Here is a 21799-nt window from a genome sequence, read left to right as displayed (position 1 = left end):
GAAGCGTGCTTTCATTATTTGCCAACATTTTACTTATTTTGCAAACTACCATAGATTTCAGGTAATTGTTCTACATAAAACCACATTGGAGTCCCTGCATTTTTTTTCAAGTGGACCTCAGTTACCCAACCTATTCCATCATTACATAAAAGTTAATAAACAAATTTCTACGGCAATACTTTTGTCCGCACAATGTGTAAAGGGGAGCCGGGAAGCTGGATAAAAAAAATCAAGGTTGCTGTTTGGCTTATTTTTTCAAAGATAGGTCCAAAGTTGGGGTCGAACACCCAACCCCAGCCTTACCGAAAATGTAATAAAAATTGTCCCCACTAGGTGCAAAGGGAAGCTGGGTAGCTGAGGTCTACAGTAGAAAAATCCAGGGTGTTGTTCTGCTTAGTTTTTTTTTCTAAAGTAGGTCTAAAGTTGAGGTCGGATACCCTACCCAACCCTTACCGGACAGTAATCTGCGGCAATACTTTTTTCTGCACTAGGTGAGAACGTAAGTTAGAGATCTAGGGCCTTCTTGATCAAAATTACAAGTTAATTTATAACACGGATTAATCTTTTTTAGCTAATAAATAATGTTCTTGCCCACCATACTTCGAATACAAAAAATAAACCTTTTGTCCAATCATATTTAAGCGGAATCCACTAGTTTAGAGGTAGAATGTTTTGTAAAAACAGTTTTGTGTGGCAAAAAGTTAAAGGTTTCTTTTAATGCAGAATAATTATTATTCAGTTTCATGAACTATTTGACAGGATGCCGATAATAAGGAAAGCTATTTCACACAATAGTGCAATTTTGCCATCATTTGAAAAAATCATTATTATTTACGATTCTATAAACACTCAAAAGTGTTGACTATTTAAAACGTAAAGCGGGCAGTACGCTGTGTAATATATCGAAAGCGATTGATTTGATAATATAGTGGTTATTTATTAATTAAAACATTTGAAGTACGTTTGAGTCTTATGCAACATTTGTGTTTATATAAATATTTGAAAACTGGCTGCTACCGACTGGCTGCTTGAGCCTGGTCTCACAAACTCCGCATTTTCATTACAGCTGATTACATTGAGTGTGTAGACAAAGGTTATATCTTTTGTTTGCTTGCTTGTTAGCTGAACCGTGAAGTCATTATTAGGTAAGGTATACTACCCATCTGTAGAAGGATCCTAGTCCTACAGACAGATTGATTGGTTATCTGTCGAACTAGTCTACTCTAAAAGGAGGGTAGTTTATCTAATCGAATAATACAAGCAAGCTAACCAAGGATGCTACCTTTGCCTACACACTCAATGCAATCGGCTGTAACTTCTTTACATAAAAGGTTGCAACACCTTGCCAAATTATTGGGTTCCAATAAACGTTTGGAAAATGAAGTCAATGTGCTTTCCCATAGGGTTTTATGCAGAACAATTACCGGAAATCTATTATGGAAGCTTGCAAAAACAATATCAAAATCGAAATCTAACTGAACAATGAAGTTACTCACATTAAAAAAGGTTGAGACATTGAAGGCCAAATAAGTTTTCATATTTCATATTCTTGCGTGTCTTATTTTAATCAGACGGTCATTACAAAGAAATTTAATATTAAGACAAAAATTAATGTAGAGTTTCATTGGTGAAATTAACACTACGATACAAATAAAGGATTCTCAAATGATCATGACTTTGCTTGAAGTAAAATGATCAATCAATCAATCAATCAATTGATCAATCAATAAAATTGAGAATGGAAATAAAAAATGTGTAAAAGAGACAACAGCCTAACCAAAGAGCACAGCCGAAGGCCACCAATGGGTCTTCAACACAACGAGAAAATCCCTCAACCAAAGGCGGGCTTCAGCTGGTCTCTAAATAAAAATATATACTAGTTATGTGAAAATGGACGTCACACTTAACTTAGATAAAAAAAAAACACATAAAAAACTAACAAAGACCGGATTCTCCTGACTTGGGACAGGCGCAAAAATGCGGCGGAGTTAAACATGCTTTGTGAGATCTCAACCCTCCAACTATTCAACTATAGCCAGCTAATGTAAAATAAACAAACACACATAAATATGTACAGAAAAACTCAGTTTAAAAGAAATCCGAGTCCGATGTAAGAAAAGTAAACAAAAGAAACTACGCAAAAATAATATGATTCATAAATTGACAAAGAACTACTAGCAGTAACTGACATGCCAGCCCCAGACCCCAATTAAACATATCGAAATGACATATAGATATACGAAGATGTGGTATGAGTGCCAATGAGACAACTCTCCATCCAAGTCACAGTTTGTAAAAGTAAACTATTATAGGTCAAAGTACCCTCTTCAACACGAATCCTTGGCTCACACCGAATAGCAAGTTAGAAAGATTCCCAAAAATGACTAGTTAGTGTAAAATCATTCAAACGGGAAAACCAACGGTCTAAACTATATAAATAACGAGAAGCGAGAACCACATCAACAAACGACAACTACTGTTTTTGTGTGTGATTATTTGATTACTAGACCAAATATTTCATGATTTTTTATTATCTAGGACTGTATTTTTGATTAATGATTGATTACCAAGTTTAATAAAAACCTAGTGTGTGTATAGCAAACATATTAACTTTGGCTTGAAAGACGTTTATTTGTTTTTGCCTCGGCCAAATTGATAAGAATAAAATTCTAAGATTGAACGCGTTCGTTCAATAATCTTATTAAAATTCATATCTATATTAATTTTCTCATACACATAAGTATAACGAAATCAGAGATATACCTTTTTATTAGATTAGTTCGTATAATTTACAAATGTAGTATTTTTATCTGAAGTAAATTTACTAACTTCTTTAATAAAGAATTTGAATAAGAATATGTCCATAGTACATAAATGACCCACTCGCACTATCATTTTCCATGTCTAGTGGACCGTGAAATTGAGGGTCAGAACTCTTTATTTGGCATTAAAATTAAAAAGATCATATGATAGAGAATATGTGTACTGAGTCTTGCGAGAAATATGAATACCTACTCAAATCCAATCTATTAGAAAAATCGAGTTATTACAGAAGAGTGTCCACCATGCACTTGCACTGTACTATTATTAATATAGTAAAATAGAATGATATACAAATGGATGAAAATCATATATACAAGATGTAGTAACTGTAATATACAAATATTAATATAACATATACAAACAAACCAGAATGTACTGATTTGTATCACTACAATATACTACAGGACATATACAAGATATTACGTTGAAGTTGATTCCCTGTCATTTATTCACCATACACGCAAGAACTTGTCTCAGAAAGAAAATTTTATCTGTATATTAACCTCACTTTCAGGTATAGAGATGTGATATTTTTTTCTGAAACAAGTGCTTGTGACAATCCAAAAGAACTTGCAGTCATTCGATGTTCAGTACTTCAGTACTTTGATTGTTTGAAAACGATGTATAAATACCCTGCCACATTCGGTATGTGTTTTTGTTAGATGTTTTTTTTTCATCTGTTTTGTATCGATCTCATGCGTTAAGCCCTTTTCCGATGATTTGTATAGTTTGTTCTTATGCTGTGCTGTAACAAACTGTTTCAGGTTCAGGGGAGGATTGAGCGCTCACAAACATGTTAAACTCCGCCATATATTGCATGTGCCTGTTCCAACCCAGGAGCATGTAGTTCAGTGGTTGTCGTTTGTTGATGTCTTCATATTTGTTTTTCGTAATTTATGTTGTTTTAAAATAGGCCGTTATTTTTCTCAATTGAACTGTTTCATATTTTTCATTTCATGGACTATTGTAGCCGACAATACCGTATGTTTTTCTCATTGTTGTAGGTTATATGGTTGCTTGTATATAACTGCTTACACCCACTACATTTGAACTTTGTGGGATAGTTGACTCATTTGCAATAATACCATATCTCCTTATTAAAAAGTTGAGGGGGGTGTATTTCTTTGGAAAGTTTCAATGTTTTTCTCCCAGGTCACCCAGTTTGAATAGAATATTTTGACATTTTGCTGTGCTCCTGGATTTGAATTAAGAGCCAACCAGAGCTCACGGCCAGTTGGTGGGTAGTTGATGACTATGGTAAGCGCTGGATGTCTTTTTGAGTATTACATACATGTACGGTGATTTGGTGATGTCTTCATGTCATGCATTGTCCCATTATAGACAGCTTATCAGTCAACCTGATCTATCACAGTAGCTCTCCTAGTCTTTTGTATAGTCAGACGAGAAACAAGATATAAACTGACTTAGCTTGGTATATACATGTATATTTAATATACTCATATAAATATAAAAAAGAAGATGTGGTATGATTGTCAATGAGACAACTCTCCACAAGAGACCAAAATAACTCAGAAATTAAAAACTATAAGTCACCGTACGGCCTTCAACAATGAGCAAAGCCCATACCACATAGTAAGCTATAAAAGGGCCCGAAATTACAATGCAAAACAATTCAAACAAGAAAACTAACGGCCTAACTTATGTACAAAAATTGAATGAAAAACAAAAATGTAACACATAAACAAACGACAACCACTGAATAGTGGGCTCTTGACTTGGGATAGGCACATACATTTAGAATGTGGCGGGGTTAAACATTTTAACGGGATCCAAAATTCAAGTCAAATTGATATTTTAAAACAACATAAAAATAAAAAAGTGTAAAAAAAAATTATTTTAATAATTGTTGAAAATATTATTGTGTTTGTGAGTGGAAAACTGCTTGAAATTGTAGAAATATTCGAAAGTAGCTCTCTCGTTTTGTTCTGCAGCTACGTTAAAGGAACACCAATCAAGTAATCGATCTTTGTGACTATGGATTCAATATTCAATGGTATAAAATATCATGTTCTGCTTGTCGTACACTCAATAATTCTTAAGTTGGAATAGATCTACGAAGACTCAAGAACGGGCATGTGTGGTTTGGTAATTGTACATGCCCACGGCACAGATGTCCAGATATTGCTCGGAAAATGTTTTGAGAAGTTACGATGCTACCGGACATGGAAAATTAAACTGTTACAGTATATTACAGAAAACAAAACTGGCTATCTTTGCTGTAAACACAAGTTAAAGCTGACAAGGGTTACATTAAAGCTAAAAATCCCAACCCCACTTCATCAAATAATTGAAAAAAAAACATATGACCTAGGCCTTTAGCATTGGAGGGCTAAAACTAGCATTGAGCCGTATCCAGGTCCTAAATAGAAAATAAAGAGATGTGGTGTAAATGTACCCGGGACAAAATCGCACACAATATATAGAAAAAATACAAATTATTAATGAACAGGGCTTTTATTCCTGTTCTTCATCTTGCAAGTAGCGGGAGGGTCTTCAACGAGGAACCGGACCATTGATACTCATTATACAAAAGTAAAATGGGTTAGTGCATCGGACTACAAAAACAGAAGTTCCTGGTTCGATCCCCGTTCCGGGGAGAACATTGCCTATCCACTATTAATAAATATGTTTAAACTAACAATAGCCTCACACTTGACTATGTAGATTACATTGTTTTTTCTTCATCCTACATATGTCTTTTGATATTGCTTCTACATGTAAATACTAAAAGTCTTACACTGTATCTACATACCCGTAGCCAGGGGGGGGTTCGGGGGGTTCGGACGAACCCCCCCTTGAAAACAAATAAGCACTGTTAAAGTCGATGTTCTGTTCGAATTGTGACTGTTAAAGTCGAGTTTGTTAGTCCAACGAACCCCCCTTTGGAAATTTCTGGCTACGGGCCTGATCTATATATTTTGCTCCGAGACCAGAACAGAATAAAATAAATAAGACAAAACTTGCGCTTTAGATTAAGAAAAGGTCCGAAAATTTTGTAAAATTTTTTCCAGTTCTTCCGGGGTCCTTAAGCCCTTTCCTCGCCAAAATATAGTTTGCTTTATTTGTAATAGAGGCTAGTTACGCTTCTATATTATCATCTTATATCAACCTCTCCAAACTTAAAAGTTAAGATCACGCATCCTTAGTGTTTAGATTGATAAAGACTTTTGCATCCGTCGACATTTTCTTCGATTAAAATAATATTGATCTGACAACCGCTGTTCATGTATACTTTAACGACCGAGCTAGTTTTCTTGTTAGTTTTAAAAGTAGTTACCTCCCTTGTTAGTGTGATGTTGTCATCAATCTATTTATTTGTACCACCTTTATATAATATTATATTGTACAATTTAAATTTGTGATTCGTTTAATATTTAAATATAATAATTAATTCTTTATCAAAGATATAAACAAGGTAATTTGAAAGTCTTTGATTACTTTATCACCGTAGTTCAATTCAGAAGTCATGAGGTCTTTTTTGTCTACATTATGTTGAAAAAATACCGGAGTGTTTGCATTAGCAACATTTACTATCAATGACTGTACATCAAGAAAAGAGTATATTTTACATTATAAATCGAGAAATAATTAAAATTATACACAAAACTTTATGTTCATCCTTTTGGTATGTAACAAAAATCGACAACATTGTTATAATTTCAATGTCTGGAGCACCTTTAAATGAATGACAAATGACAACATTGTCATGAAAACAGTGTGGGGAAAGATAAATTGAACACACTTTCGTTTCTCGTTTTTCGTTTTTTGTTTTTGTGAAATCAAAAATGAAAAATGAAAACACTTTTGTTTTTCGTTTTTCGTTTTGTGAAATCAAAAACGAAAAACGAAAACACATTTGTTTTTCATTTTGGTTTTTAAGAAATCAAAAACGAAAAATGAAAACACTTTCGTTTTTCATTTTGGTTTTTAAGAAATCAAAAACGAAAAATAAAAACACTTTCGTTTTCTGTTTTTTTGTTTTTGATATTTCAAAACGAAAAACGAATGGACGCAGATATACACGGACCTATAAAACTCTGGGTGATATATTGCGTGATAGGGGATGGACATGTTGTCTTTCTGAAGCAAATATTGCAACACCCAGAACGGCAGATTCTTTTTATGTATGTTCAAATGTACCTAGGACTAGACTGGAGCGTCATACAACTGCATGTATTTTGCTTGAATTGTTAATTTCGGATTATGAAAGCTAAACTTAGAATATATAAATATGTAATGACTCTGTGACGTTCGATGATTTAAAAGACTAATGTCAGGAAATAGAGTCATCTCGACCACACTTTAATTCGTGGCGTTCAATTATCAATTAAGAATTTCTTCTGATTTTGGTATTATGCTCATTTCAGGCGTGAGATTTCGTACTTTACAAACAGTCCATGTAAAGCATGATAGCGTATTCTTTTAGGTCTTGATCGTGTGAATTATGCTCGATCGTTACCGACCCATCTCTGAGATATGACTTGCCTTCCCGAACACCACCCACAGGAGGCAATTGAATTCTAAAATGATAATTTCACTGTACGTAAGACCAGCAAATCTCTTTCTTATAACACAATTGATGAAGCACAAAAACAAAATAATGCAATTGTGAAGGGCGATGTTGGTGCTCTAGGATTAACCGAAGATCCCTTTTAGACAAATGAATGGTAGCTGGACCAGGAGTCAGTATACTAGAAGATGAATTTGAAAGATCTAGTGGTTTGGGTCATTCTACAACGGACGAACGACATAATGAAGACTCTACAAAAACACAAAAAGATTTTTTAAACAGCTTTAAAGGCTTTGTAAAGTGATGAACGAGTTTGGAAATTCATTTCAAGAAGAGTCGTCAGATTTAAAAAAAAAAATACTCCATTTAGGGAATTGTTGATTCGGAAACAGGTAAGATATATAAATAAACTACAAGACATTGGTCCAAACAATATGAAGATCTTTTGAAGCAAATGCAAAACGAAGGAGAACCTGCTTTTTATATCCAAATACAAAACTTTCTTTTTTGGCCGCAAAATGAAACTGGAAACGTCTTTGTCAAAAACAAAGCTAGAGAACCTTAAAAGTGATTGCGATATCTTTTCTAGACTTTTCATTTCTTGTCACAGTTGACAGTTTTACTTGGAATATTTCTTTATCCATAAAAACCAAACTGCTCCTCCGTCTTTATGTCAGGATGTCACTTGAAATAGTGGTATTAAATCGCTGCAAATGGGTTTACTTGAAACATTCTGCGATTTGCTGATCCAAATTCGGACGCATTTATCGTTGGTGGGGAAGCAATGGTTAATTCCAGGTCACAAAGTTACGCAAAAATATTTGATGATTATGCAAATGATGTAATACTGCCTTACATAAAATCTTGCATCGATAAATATTCAAGAGTAGACATTGTATTTCATGTTTACTAAATAAATAATTTAAAGGCTGTGACAAGACAAAGGCAAGGTTCTTGTGCCAGATTGAAAGGTGGTAGTTTTGGTAGAACGCCAAGGGTTTGGAGTTGTTTTCTATGTGAAGATGACAACGAAACAAACTTGTTCAAGTTTCTTGCTGACAAAATTGCTTCTTAAGAGACTAATAAAAATGTGTATGTTACTCATAGTTAAAATATTCTTTGCAATTTCAGTAAGGATACTTCCTATCTATCCCCTTGTAATCATAAAGAAGCAGATACACGAATGTTTATCCATGTTCGGCATGATTATTAAAAGTGTAGTAAAATGTAATTTTTGGTAGTACTGACACAGATGTAATAGTATCCTTTCGTCCATGCATTCAGTAGGTGTGGCACTTGTCGAATTGTCGTGAAACAGGAAAAAGGTCAGCTGAGCTAACAATGGAAGGGTTTCAAGATGTAAAGGACGTTTTTTTTTTTGGCTTAAGTATGAAGCGAGACACGATGTGAATTGTTTGCCAGGAAACAGCGGCATTGTGGTGCAATTCCGCCTACAAGAGGTTCTTTTTCAGAGCACATCAAAAGAGAATTATATCAAGGATGAGTTGTTTGGGCTCAGCCTGATTCACGTATTCGACAGGTACATGTACCAAGTCATGAACACTGGGGTTGGATGAAAGAAAGAATCAATGACAGTTGGAAACCAAAATGGACTTCTTTGACTGCCGTTGTATCCTCGTGTCAGGAAGTTTGAAATGCGGAGGCAAAAATCCAGCTGTGTTGGTAACTGTTAATGCTACCGTTCTGGCCTTCCTTTTACGGGTTGTTGTAAAGGTAACTGTCAGATAATTATAAGATAAGCAACCTGTCTTTCTAACGAAACTATGCATTTAACCTTAACAAAGAGTGTTATCACTTGTTAAGTTGATGGAAATTTTAAAAATATTTTCTACGTCATTGTTGCCATTTTGGAACCAGAAGCCAGTCACTATTTTTCATCATTTATGTGTTGTTTTGTCGTAGTTAGGAACTGTTTTTAACGTTTTATCATAACTTACATTGGATTATACCAATAACACATCTTTCAAGGATTTACATCAATGTGAATTTGCATGGAACTATAAAACTTGAAATTTGTTACTTTTTTGCAGGCATTTTGAAAGCGGAAGTCACTTTTAATTTCATTAATGTATTGTCTAGTCGTAATTAAGGAACTGTCATTTACTTTTTATCAAATTTAACATTGGATTTTACATATAGCACACCTTTCAAAGGATGAACGAATTATTGCCAATTTGTAATGACGCCATTTCCAAAATGTGTGGTGGCCATCTTGAAAAAATGATTTTTTTTTGTGGCCAGCAGCGGATTTTTTTTAAGTATTATTTAGTCAACCTTTATACCAAATTTCATGCTTGTATCACGATTGGCACAATTATGTCCATAATATCTCCAACTATTATATATGTTAGCCTTTTGCTCTATTGATAAATGGTTTTGGCTTTATTGTATTTGGTTGTAAGGTTTTATTTTGTGAAAGAGAATGGTGATAATTGTTGTTTGATCAGAATGATGAATATTTTATCCTCTAAGATAGAAAATTTCAACAAATTATATCCTCAACAGTAATAAAATATCCACAATGATGGATATTATTTTAGTGTTGTGGTATATAAAATATTCATAGACATTTTATCTCCCGGATATTTTCACGAAAAAATAAAAACAGTCCTTAGTAGGAAATTTTGGGAATATCTGGTTAAGAATAACCCAGTTAATGCTTGAAAAATTCTGTCCTCGAAATAAAACAATATTCACTATAAATTATATTATTTGTTTGAATATTTGTTCAACAATAACACAAATACAAAATACAAAAGAAATCTATATTACATTCACAAATTTACGTTACAAACAACATATTTTCGATGCATTTTTCTATTTCATCTGTTAATAGACAAAATGCGCTTCTGGCGTATTAAAATGTTTAAACTTGTTGCCTTTTGTTAGCTATTATTCGTGTATTTCTTTGTCAATTGTGTTTTCCTATTTATTTATATTGTAATCCTGTAATGTTGTTTTGTCATTTTAATGTTATATTTCACATGGCCATAAAAGAGGGAGGTTTGGCATGCCACAAAACCAGGTTCAACCCACCATTTTTTCCTTTACAAATGTCCTGTACCAAGTCAGGAATATGGCCATTGTTATAGTATAGTTCGTTTCTGTGTGTGTTACATTTTAACGTTGTGTTTCCGTTGTGTCGTTTGTTTTCTCTTATTTTTTAGTGTGAATTCACACTACTATAAGACGTGTCACGGTACTTATATATCCCAAATTCATGTATCTGGTTTTGATGCTATATTTGTTATTCTCAAAGGATTTTGTCTAATGCTTAGTCCGGTTCTGTGTTAGTGTGTGTGTGTGTGTGTGTGTGTGTGTGTGTGTGTGTGTGTGTGTGTGTGTGTGTGTGTGTGTTACATTTTCATGTTGTGTCGTTGTTCTCTTATATTTAATGCGTTTCCCTCAGTTTTAGTTTGTTACCCCAATTTTGTTTTTGTCCATGGATTTATGAGTTTTGAACAGCGGTATAATACTGTTGCCCTTATTAATGTCCAAATATTCAAAAATACTAGATTGACGTTTTTTATCTCTACACTTTCTTTTCGGACGCTTATTTTGGGTTTCATCTTCTTGATCATTTTGCTCTTGAATATACTGTTGAATGATTTCAATTACATCCTCTGTGTCAATTTCTTTAAAAGTGGACTGTGTTAGGAGCAAGGATCCATCGAGAACGTCACAGTTTTTATTATTCATAACCGAATTCTGATCTTGGTTTTCATTATTGTTTGATTCATAACTTTCATCTAAATCATGATGATCAACAACAGGTTGTGTTTTAGAGGGTTGAAAATGTATTGCAGTTGATACTGTCGGAGTATTGTCATTGGGAGAATAATATTTCTTAATGTTCATCTGTTTGAATGTGCCTATAACAGCATCACTTGATACACATTTAATCCTGTATGTGCCCTTTTTACAACTTTATCAATTTTGTATGGCCCAAACCAATTTTGTTTTTCCATTCCTTTCTTTCTCTTCTTATTTTTCACCAGTACATTATCATTTTCTTTAAACTCATTTTCCTGAATATTATGTCTATTGTCAAAATGCAACTTCTGTATTTTTAGTGCTTGATCGACATTTTCCATGACTTTCTCCGAAATCAACTTCTGAATTTAATGTAATTTTATAGCACAATCTTCAATTTGGCCTTGGTTTAATTCTTCATATGACTGAAAAGTGTTAACAGTATTACCTATAGACTATTCATTTGGTAATATCGGATTGCGCCAATACATTAAATAGAAAGGTGAGAAATTAGTAGATGAATATTTAGAAAACAAACATTTTGGCAGAAAACGTTCCCAAGGATTAGTTTCCTCTTTTACGGTTTTGTTCAACATGTTTTTAAGAGTCTAATTATACCTTTCACATTTGCCATTTGCCTGTTGATTATAAGGGGTTATTTTAATATGTTTGTATCCATACATGTCATATATCACACCAGATAACTTGGAATTAAATTCACCAACATTACCGCTAATCATTTCCAGTGGTACTTCATGGCGACAAAATAAAGTATACAAGTTTTCAGCTATTTCACTTGGTTTTTGGTAAAGAGAGGAAATGCTTCAGGTTGCATTTCTGTAAATATTGACAATGCAATTTCCCATAGGAACTCCTTTTACGGCTAAAACTGTACCACTTTTACTATGAAGTTTTGAAAAAAATCTTATCCTAGAATTGAAAGTTCATATGCACCACAATTTTTTTAAAGGTCAAAATATAGGGCTGTGCGGCATATTTTCAACGTTTATATGCCCTGAACTTCTCAGATTTTAAACTTACACTAATTTTCTTAACTACCCCTACCTCGAATGAAAGGTTACCACAGATTTCAATGTAAACAATATGCACGTGTTTATTTACTGGTAACATTCACAAGTTCTGTCTCTGCGATATGGAACACAGAGAGCATAACTGGGAACCAGTATGTAAACAGAATTAATTTTCTATGAATATTCTATTACTCCCCAACAGAGGCGTGTTTTGAGAAACAGCTGCATTTACAAAGTGCAACCTATACATACATTTATTCAAATAGAAAACTCTCTAAAATCAGTTTTTCTCACATTAATACTCATTTATCAGAATTAAAGTTTTAAAGAAATCACTGTGTATACTCTACGTTTTTAAGGGCCGATTAAGTCAATAGCAATTTTTTTCCATGTTGAGGGGGGAATGGGTATTGGTGTCATTTCTGGTTTTGTTGTTTTCTGGGGTTTTTTTTTACTTGTTTGACACTGTTCACAAGTTTTTATGAAGCTTTTCACATCTTTTATTATACCTTTCCAGTAATAACGTTCTTGTATTTTCACCACAGTTTTGTCGACTCCAAGGTGGTACCCACTATTTATGTGACATTCTGATATAATTCGAAATTTTTCGTCTGTTGGGATTACCAATCTTAAATTTTGATCATCTGCTGCTACACATTTGCCTGAAAATAATATTAAAGATTATTTTGACTTTTGTTTAGATATAAATTTATATTATTTTTTTTAATAAAAATCAACATAGTATAAGTATTAAAAGAGAGACAACTGTAATCTAATAACTGGAAACAAAATCAAACGCACCTTTTTGGTGTGAACATACATGTTATCCCCGAAGAAAAGTGGATACTATTTATGATAAGATTTATTCCAGTTATGATAAAATATCACTGACATCTTATCTCTGTATACTACATGTATTATAACCTGTGGATATCATTTTAGGGATAGTTCTATTTTATCTACATCTTCTGATCCATGATCGATATTTGATTATTTTTGTGTTTAAAATCTCTTTTATTTAATTCAAAACATATTTCAAAACAAACTGTTGATTATTGATGATTATACAAATATAAATATAAAACTTACCTTCATTAATTCTGTAGTACAGCTTATTTTCTTAAATTATGAAGCTTTGGACACGTTTTCGTAATGCTCGTTTCTCATTTAAAGAGCTGTTTTCGGAGTATTCTTTATTCAGCAGATATTTGTACAAAACATTATACTTCTCTCCATCCATCTTGACACAAATGATTATCTATTATCATTTTACTTGATCCTTTAAAGCATGCCATTTTTAAAAACACTTCATTGATCAAGATGCAGTAGGATAATATTACATGACATTGTATCCCATCGAATTTAATTTTACTGAAATATTATTCAAAATGGATATAAATTTGTAGAAATATTATCCCTAGAAATAATAAATTTCTTGGTAATATTATCCCAAGGGGAAATTATTTTACTACTCATTTTTATCCTTAGGATATTATATCTACATTAATTTTATCCATCGTAGCGGATAAAATATTTTAGAGTGGGACAACTTTTAAAGGTAAAAAATATCCATTATTGACTTATATTTAATCTGTAGGGATAATTTGTACTTAATATATTGTCCCTTGGGAACTTATTTTCTAAGGATAATATTTTAGTTTACAATTGTACAACTATATTGTTGGTTCCTTCACAAGCTTTATAAAAAAAACATCCATGCCTAATGCTAGCTCTCGTGGAAAGTCAATTCCATGGTGCATAAGTGTTCAGAAAGGTTCTCTGGTTCTTTTTGTGGAAACTTTAATTTCAATTAAAGAAGTAATATATTTCACATCGCTCAAAAAGTATTACAATTTCAGTACACATTTAATTATTAACAAATTTGAAGGAATAAATATACACTGACGTACTTTAAAAACGCGATACGAACTTTGATGATTCTTTCAACCAGAATCATGCTTAATCTTAGTATTTATATACATGTACATGCTTTTAAACATACTTCTTTCTATGAAAAACATTCAATACATGTCTTACTTGAGGTAATAGCCATGGATATACTGGAGAATTTATATCGCGAGAAATTCTTACTTGAGGTAATGGCCTTGGATATACTAGAGAATTTATATCGCGAGAAATTCTTACTTGAGATAATGGCCTTGGATATAACGGGGAATTTATATCGCGAGAAGTTCTTACTTGAGGTAATGGCCTTGGATATGCTGGGAAATTAATATCGCCAGAAATTCTTACTTGAGGTAATGGCCTTGGATATACTGGGCAATTTATATTGCGAGAAATTATTACTTGAGCTAATGGCCTTGGATATACTGGGGAATTTATATCTCAAGAAATTTTTACCTGAGATAATGGTCTTGGATATACTGGGGAATTTATATCGCGAGAAATTCTTACTTGAGGTAATGACCTTGGATATACTTGGGAATTTATATTGCGAGAAATTCTTACTTGAGGTAATGGCCTTGGATATACTGGGGAATTTATATCACGAGAAATTCTTACTTGAAGTAATGGCCTTGGATATACTGGGGAATTTATGTTACAAGACATTATTAATTGAGGTAATGGCCTTGGATATACTGGGGAATTTATATCGCGAGAAATTTTTACTTAAGGTAATGGCCTTAGATATACTTGGGAATTTATATCGGGAGAAATTCTTACTTGAAGTAATGGCCTTGGATATAATGGGGAAATTATATCGCGAGAAATTCTTAGTTGAGGTAATTGCCTTGGATATACTGGGGAATTTATTTTGCGAGAAATTCTTACTTGAGGTAATGGCTATGGATATACTGGGGAATTTATATGGCGAGAAATTCTTACTTGAGGTAATGGCCATAGATATACTGGGGAATTTATATCACGAGAAATTCTTACTTGAAGTAATGGCCTTGGATATAATGGGGAATTTATATCGCGAGAAATTCTTACTTAAGGTAATGGCCATGGATATACTGGGGAATTCATATCGCGAGAAATTCTTACGTGAGGTAATGGTCTTGGATATACTGGGAAATTTATATTGCGAGAAATTCTTACTTGAAGTAATGGCCTTGGATATACTGGGGAATTTATATCACGAGAAATTCTTACTTGAAGTAATGGCCTAGCATATAATGAGGAATTTTTATCGCGAGAAATTCTTACTTGAGGTAATGACCATAGATATACTGGGGAATATATATCGCGAGAAATTCTTACTTGAAGTAATGGCCTTGGATATGCTGGGGAATTTATAATGCGAGAAATTCTTACTTGAGGTAGTGGCCATGGATATACTGGGGAATTTATATCGCGAGAATTTCTTACTTGAGGTAATTGCCTTGGATATACTGTGGAATTTATATCGCGAGAAATTCTTACTTGAGGTAATGACCTTGGATATACTTGGGAATTTATATTGCGGGAAATTCTTACTGGAGGTAATGGCCTTGTATATACTGGGGAAGTTATATCGCCGGAAATTCCTACTTGAGGTAATGGCCTTGGATATACTGAGGAGTTTATATCGCGAGAAATTCTTACTTGAGGCAATGGCCTTGGATATACAGGGGAATTTATATCGCGAGAAATACTTTAAGCTAAATTTGAAAGCCACACTAGAGTTTTAAGGTTGCTATCTGTTAATCCCTACAAACACTTTAATCAGTGCAAAATTGTTGCATATCGTGTTTAGCGAGAGCGAGAAATGAAAATCTGAATTAGGCTAAAAGAATAGTGAACCGACTTGTTTTTGTTGCTTTACAATATCAAGTCATATTTCATAAATTGGTCATAAATTTCTATTTCCGTCCTTTAATACGATAGGCAGACGAGATAATTTAATATTGTGGAATTCATTACAAAAAGTTATCGGAACGATAAGAAAATCATGGATTGATATTCTGTCACAAAATTACAAATGCCAAATCACCTAGTTATCGTCGGGAACAAGTACCCAATTTGGTAGAAGGTACATACAAGGCAAAGTCGTAATATCTTTAAAAATCAGTTCAAGAACTCGCTTACAGTTTGATATGAATCAGTATTGTAATTTTCAGTGTTATCAATAAATGTTATATCAGTATTACAAACTTTATCTTGAATTTTATCCTGTTTTTGTGAAATATTTAGAAATTCAAATGTGACGTCACTTTGTGCGTTTATCGCTTTGGCTAACTCGGCTGTGAATTTGTATGTTCTAGTTTATGTTGTTTTACGTTGTTTTTTTATTCAATAATTTGATACTTATTACTCAATTTATTTCACTTGACTGGGCGGAGTTTAACCGTTTCGCTCATAATAAACCATTCCATCTATAGATAGGTGTTTTAGGATAAACTCATCAATGAAGTGTCCAGTTATTCTTTTGTAAATTCCTTTGATGGCAGTGATAGGTGATTAGAAATCAGTAATAATTATAACGGCAATCATCCTAATCACACACATCTTTAAATAGACTGTCCTTATGCAAATTAAAACGTAAGCTCCGCCCGATCAGTTGAAATGGCATTGGTAATACCAACCGTTAACTACATAACAGCGTATTTCTTCGTTTTCTTTGCCGTACAAGAAACTTTCCTAGGAACCGTGAATTGCGAAATATCGTCCGCATATTTCCAAAAATGTTCACGTAAATTGATGACATCATGTGTTAAAACAATTATTGGCCAATGAAATCGGTATATAGGATTTAATCTGCACGCCTATGGATGACCCTTTAACCCGAAGTCGTTCAGGTAAATAAGGGTCAACCTAGCCGTGCAGATTAAATCCTATATACGGACTTGCTTGGTCAATAACTATAACAAATACTACCACGACGTTTTCAAACCATAAAGGGACGGTTGGGATTTTATCATTAATTTTTGGGGTTATCTTGGGTCATTGACCTAATTGTTTATGAACCATGAATCGGTATTATGTATTTCTTAACGGTCAACCAACTCCTAGAAGTTGATATTGGCTATAATAAAGTATTATAATTTTACATTCAGGCAATGCTAAACAAGCCCTAATACTTAAAGAATTCGTAACGTTTGGAATTGTCATTGTTCTGAACAACGATGGCATAATTTGTTGGATATCAGTGTTGCTTGCAAGCATGTGCTGTGCTTGATCTTTTCTTCCTGCCTTCGCGTGGAAAGTTAAAGGGGTGGTATGAATATTGATATACCCAAACGATTTGACATCGTGTAAAATAAAATGAAGATCAGATGAGATGGTAACCTCTATGCTGTTTTCATCAAATTGGCCTCCCCGTTTTAAATCTTTTATATATTTTGTTACTTCTGATGTAGCTTTCTCAATTTCTTTCAGGCCAACGTACATTTATAGATCAGTTGCATATTGTGTCATCTTAGTAAACTCGCCTTGCAACTGGTTTATCTGAACGGCTCGCTGTTCCATTTGTTGAACGAGAATGACCATCTCTGATTTCAGCTTTGAATGTTTTGACTCCAAGTCATCAAGTATTTTGTGCTTTAGTTCATTTAAGAAATCATTGATCAACTTTTTCATATGTCAGATCTCATCGACGGCTTCTGTATTTTTAGTATTGTTTGCACTTATCATTTTTTCAGCTATTTTAGTGCCTTATCTAAGTTTCTTTGTAAATTTTTCAAATCTTTTTCGGAAAGCGGAACTGAGGCAGATGACTTTGCTTGGTTTAGAATAACTGAACTTGGTTTTATGTCTTGACATTTCTGATGTTTATCTGTGATGTACTGCACGCAGCAGAGACAAGCATGAAAAGTTCCTGATGTTCTTTGCACTGACTACTTATTTCTTCAATAAATGTAGGTACATTTTGTAATTGATGATAATCTTCAGCAGACATGGTTTTATGGTCCTTAGACAGTCTTGACTTTCTGTGAGGTTTTTCACACTTTCCACAAAAGAAAACCTCACATTCTGTGCACCACGTGACTGCTGTTTTAGAGATTCTATCATCATCGCATATTGTACAAATTGGCTGTTCCGTTAAGCCAATTTTGCTGTGATATATAGAGAAATTTCTGCTATTTCTTCATTAATTGGAATATTTCCGCCCTACAACATAGTGTTTTGAGCCGTAAATTAATTTGCCCTTTATTCTTATGATATTGATTATGAATAAAATTGAGAATGGAAATTGGGAATGTGTGAAAGATACAAGAACCCGACCGAAGAGCAGACAACATATGGATGTTTTGTGTCGAGATGTGTAAATACATATCCATTGGGAATGGTAGAGCTAACTGCGATATAATTTTTACTGATTTGCACTGGCACGGTTTTAGGTATGCTGATTTTGTTTTAGTAAAAGGCATCATAAAGTTGTGCTTTGACATGCAATGAATGTCACTCTATTTGAACTTACGACTAAAAAGCTGTGCCTGCTTGAAATTGAGGAGTTTAACATAGAAAGCAATTTGGCCATACATTAATGGTGTACTTCCTTAAATTTTCAATTTATTGAGATTAGATTCCTCATGTTCAATATATCAGATTTAGACTGAAACATAGTTAATGAAAACAATTGAGGTTTGTTACTCGTGCTGTGTAGATGCAGTAGAATGTGTCCCAGTGCCTGTAGACTACTAGTGTATGCCCTTATATTTTTACAGTTTTGTCTGTTATAGCTTACTATGCGGTATGGGCTTTGTTCATTGTTGAAGACCGTACGGTGACCAATAGTTGTTAATTTATGTGTCATTTGGTCTCTTGTGGAGAGTTGTTGTATTAGTTATCATACCACATCTTTTTTTTATATCAGATTTCACTTTTATATCAATTACATTCCTACACTAAATGTCAGTGGTAATTTAAAATAAAATACGCTTATTAACAATGAATTTTAAAACGTTAATATTAAAATTGCTTTTATGATTGATTAGATATAATCCCTCTGAATGCTGTACCCCTATTTTTGACATTTTCACCTTATATGTCTGTTTCTCTTGTTCACACATCGTTGTCAATATAATGCAATTTTATGCAACTGTACTACAAGTAACAGGCACAAATCAAGGTTTAATCCACCATTTTCTTCGTAAGAAAATGTATGTACCATATATATTAACAATTGTGATCGATTCTTTTGAGGTTTTTCAGCTTTTGATTTTGCGATTTGATTAGAGACTTTTCGTTTGGAAATATCCTTGGAGGTCGGTATTTTTGTGATTTTATTTTTCAAGAGTTAAAAATGATGATGCTATACATATACTGCAACTTCATGCATTTTTTAAAGACTAATTAAAAAAATTATAGCATCATAATTCCGGATTTTCTTACAATCACCATTTTGATGAGAAGGAATTTTCACCGGGAAGTAAAATGTCAAATATCAGGTGCACATATAAATGAGGTGACAAAGTGATTTGAACGAACCGCATTACCTGAATTATACATCATTGTTCAGAAGAAAGATTTTTAATTTTCACCCGGTTGTTGTCTCTAAAAATGTTGCATTATCTTTGATTGTTTTGTCACCATGGTCACGTCGATAACTGAGTTTTTAAAATTTTGTAATAATTCATTAGATCATTAAATTTTTTTTTGATATAACAATTAAATTGATGTATTGTATTGAAATAGATATTTTTTATTGACATTATCATTGTCCTGTAAAAGTTAAGTTAGTCTATTATTTACGGGTTGCCATTTAAATCCTTACATAAAAAATATATTTAATCATACGAGAGAATATGATTTGAAGCGCTTTGTGGAATTTGGTTTTATATAAACACACATTCTCACCCAAACTTGTGTTAAGGATGTTTGCTCCTCCATTTTTTTATTTTTTGCCAGATTTTCAGAATCCTCTGGTTTTATCCATGTATTGGCATTAAAAAATTTTGCCCACTAACCCCTACTTTTCTTTTCATAATTTCATTACATAAAGTTTAAAAAGCCATATTTCAAAATTTTATAAAATTCTTGTTATTTTTTCATAGTTTTTGAAACAAATAAGGTGCCAATGTTAAATATATGAAAAATCTAGAGAGAATTATTTCCCGCCAAATTTCCAATGGCTTATATCTCGAAAATGAGCACACAGACCCTCCATTTTTTTCAACTTTTTGAGTTTCTTTATTAATATACTATCAATTCATAATAGTCTTTTAAAAAGATAGTTATTTTTTTAACAGAGTAGCGAACATCCTTAATTTGATAATGCGAGAAATTCTTACTTGAGGTAATGGCCATGGATATACTGGGGAATTTATATCGCGAGAATTTCTTACTTGAGGTAATTGCCTTGGATATACTGTGGAATTTATATTGCGGGAAATTCTTACTTAAGTTAATGCCTTGGATATACTGGGGAATTTATATCACGAGAAATTCTTACTTGAGGTAATGGCCTTGTGTATACTGGGGAATTTATATTGCGGGAAATTCTTACTTGAGGTAATGGCCTTGGATATACTGGGGAAGTTATATCGCCGGAAATTCCTTCTTTAGGTAATTGCCTTGGATATACTGAGGAGTTTATATCGCGAGAAATTCTTTCTTGAGGTAATGGCCTTGGATATACAGGGGAATTGATATCGCGAGAAATACTTTAAGCTTAATTTGAAAGCCACACTAGAGTTTTAAGGTTGCTATCTGTTCATCCCTACAAACACTTTAATCAGTGCAAAATTGTTGCATATCGTGTTTAGCGAGAGCGAGAAATGAAAATCTTAATTAGGCTAAAAGAATTGTGAACCGACTTGTTTTTGTTGCTTTACAATATCAAGTCATATTTCATAAATTGGTCATAAATTTCTATTTCCGTCCTTTATTACGATAAGCAGACGAGATAATTTAATATTGTGGAATTCATTACAAAAAGTTATCGGAACGATGACAAAATCATGGATTGATATTCTGTCACAAAATTACAAATGCCAAATCACCTAGTTATCGTCGGGAACAAGTACCCAATTTGGTAGAAGGTACATACAAGGCAAAGTCGTAATATCTTTAAAAATCAGTTCAAGAACTCGCTTACAGTTTGATATGAATTAGTATTGTAATTTTCAGTGTTATCAATAAATGTTGTATCAGTATTACAAACTTTATCTTGAATTTTATCCTATTTTTGTGAAATTTGTAGAAATTCAAATGTGACGTCACTTTGTGCGTTTATCGCATTGGCTAACTCGGCTGTGAATTTGTATGTTTTAGTTTATGTTGTTTTACGTTGTTTATTTATTTAATAATTTGATATTTATTACTCAATTTATTTCACTTGACTGGGCGGAGTTTAACCGTTTCGCTCATAATAAACCATTCCATCTATAGATATGTGTTTTAGGATAAACTCATCAATGAAGTGTCCAGTTATTTTTTTGTAAATTCCTTTGATGGCAGTGATAGGTGATTAGAAATCAGTAATAATTATAACGGCAATCATCCTAATCACACACATCTTTAAATAGACTGTCCTTATGCAAATTAAAACGTAAGCTCCGCCCGATCAGTTGAAATGACATTGGTAATACCAACCGTTAACTACATAGCAGCGTATTTCTTCGTTTTCTTTGCCGTACAAGAAACTTTCCTAGGAACCGTGAATTGCGAAATATCGTCCGCATATTTCCAAAAATGTTCACGTAAATTGATGACGTCATGTGTTAAAACAATTATTGGCCAATGAAATCGGTAT

The sequence above is a fragment of the Mytilus edulis genome, chromosome 3 (genome assembly GCF_963676685.1).
Source record: "Mytilus edulis chromosome 3, xbMytEdul2.2, whole genome shotgun sequence".
Taxonomy (NCBI): Eukaryota; Metazoa; Mollusca; class Bivalvia; order Mytilida; family Mytilidae; genus Mytilus; species Mytilus edulis.
This window is presented reverse-complemented; position numbering follows the sequence as displayed.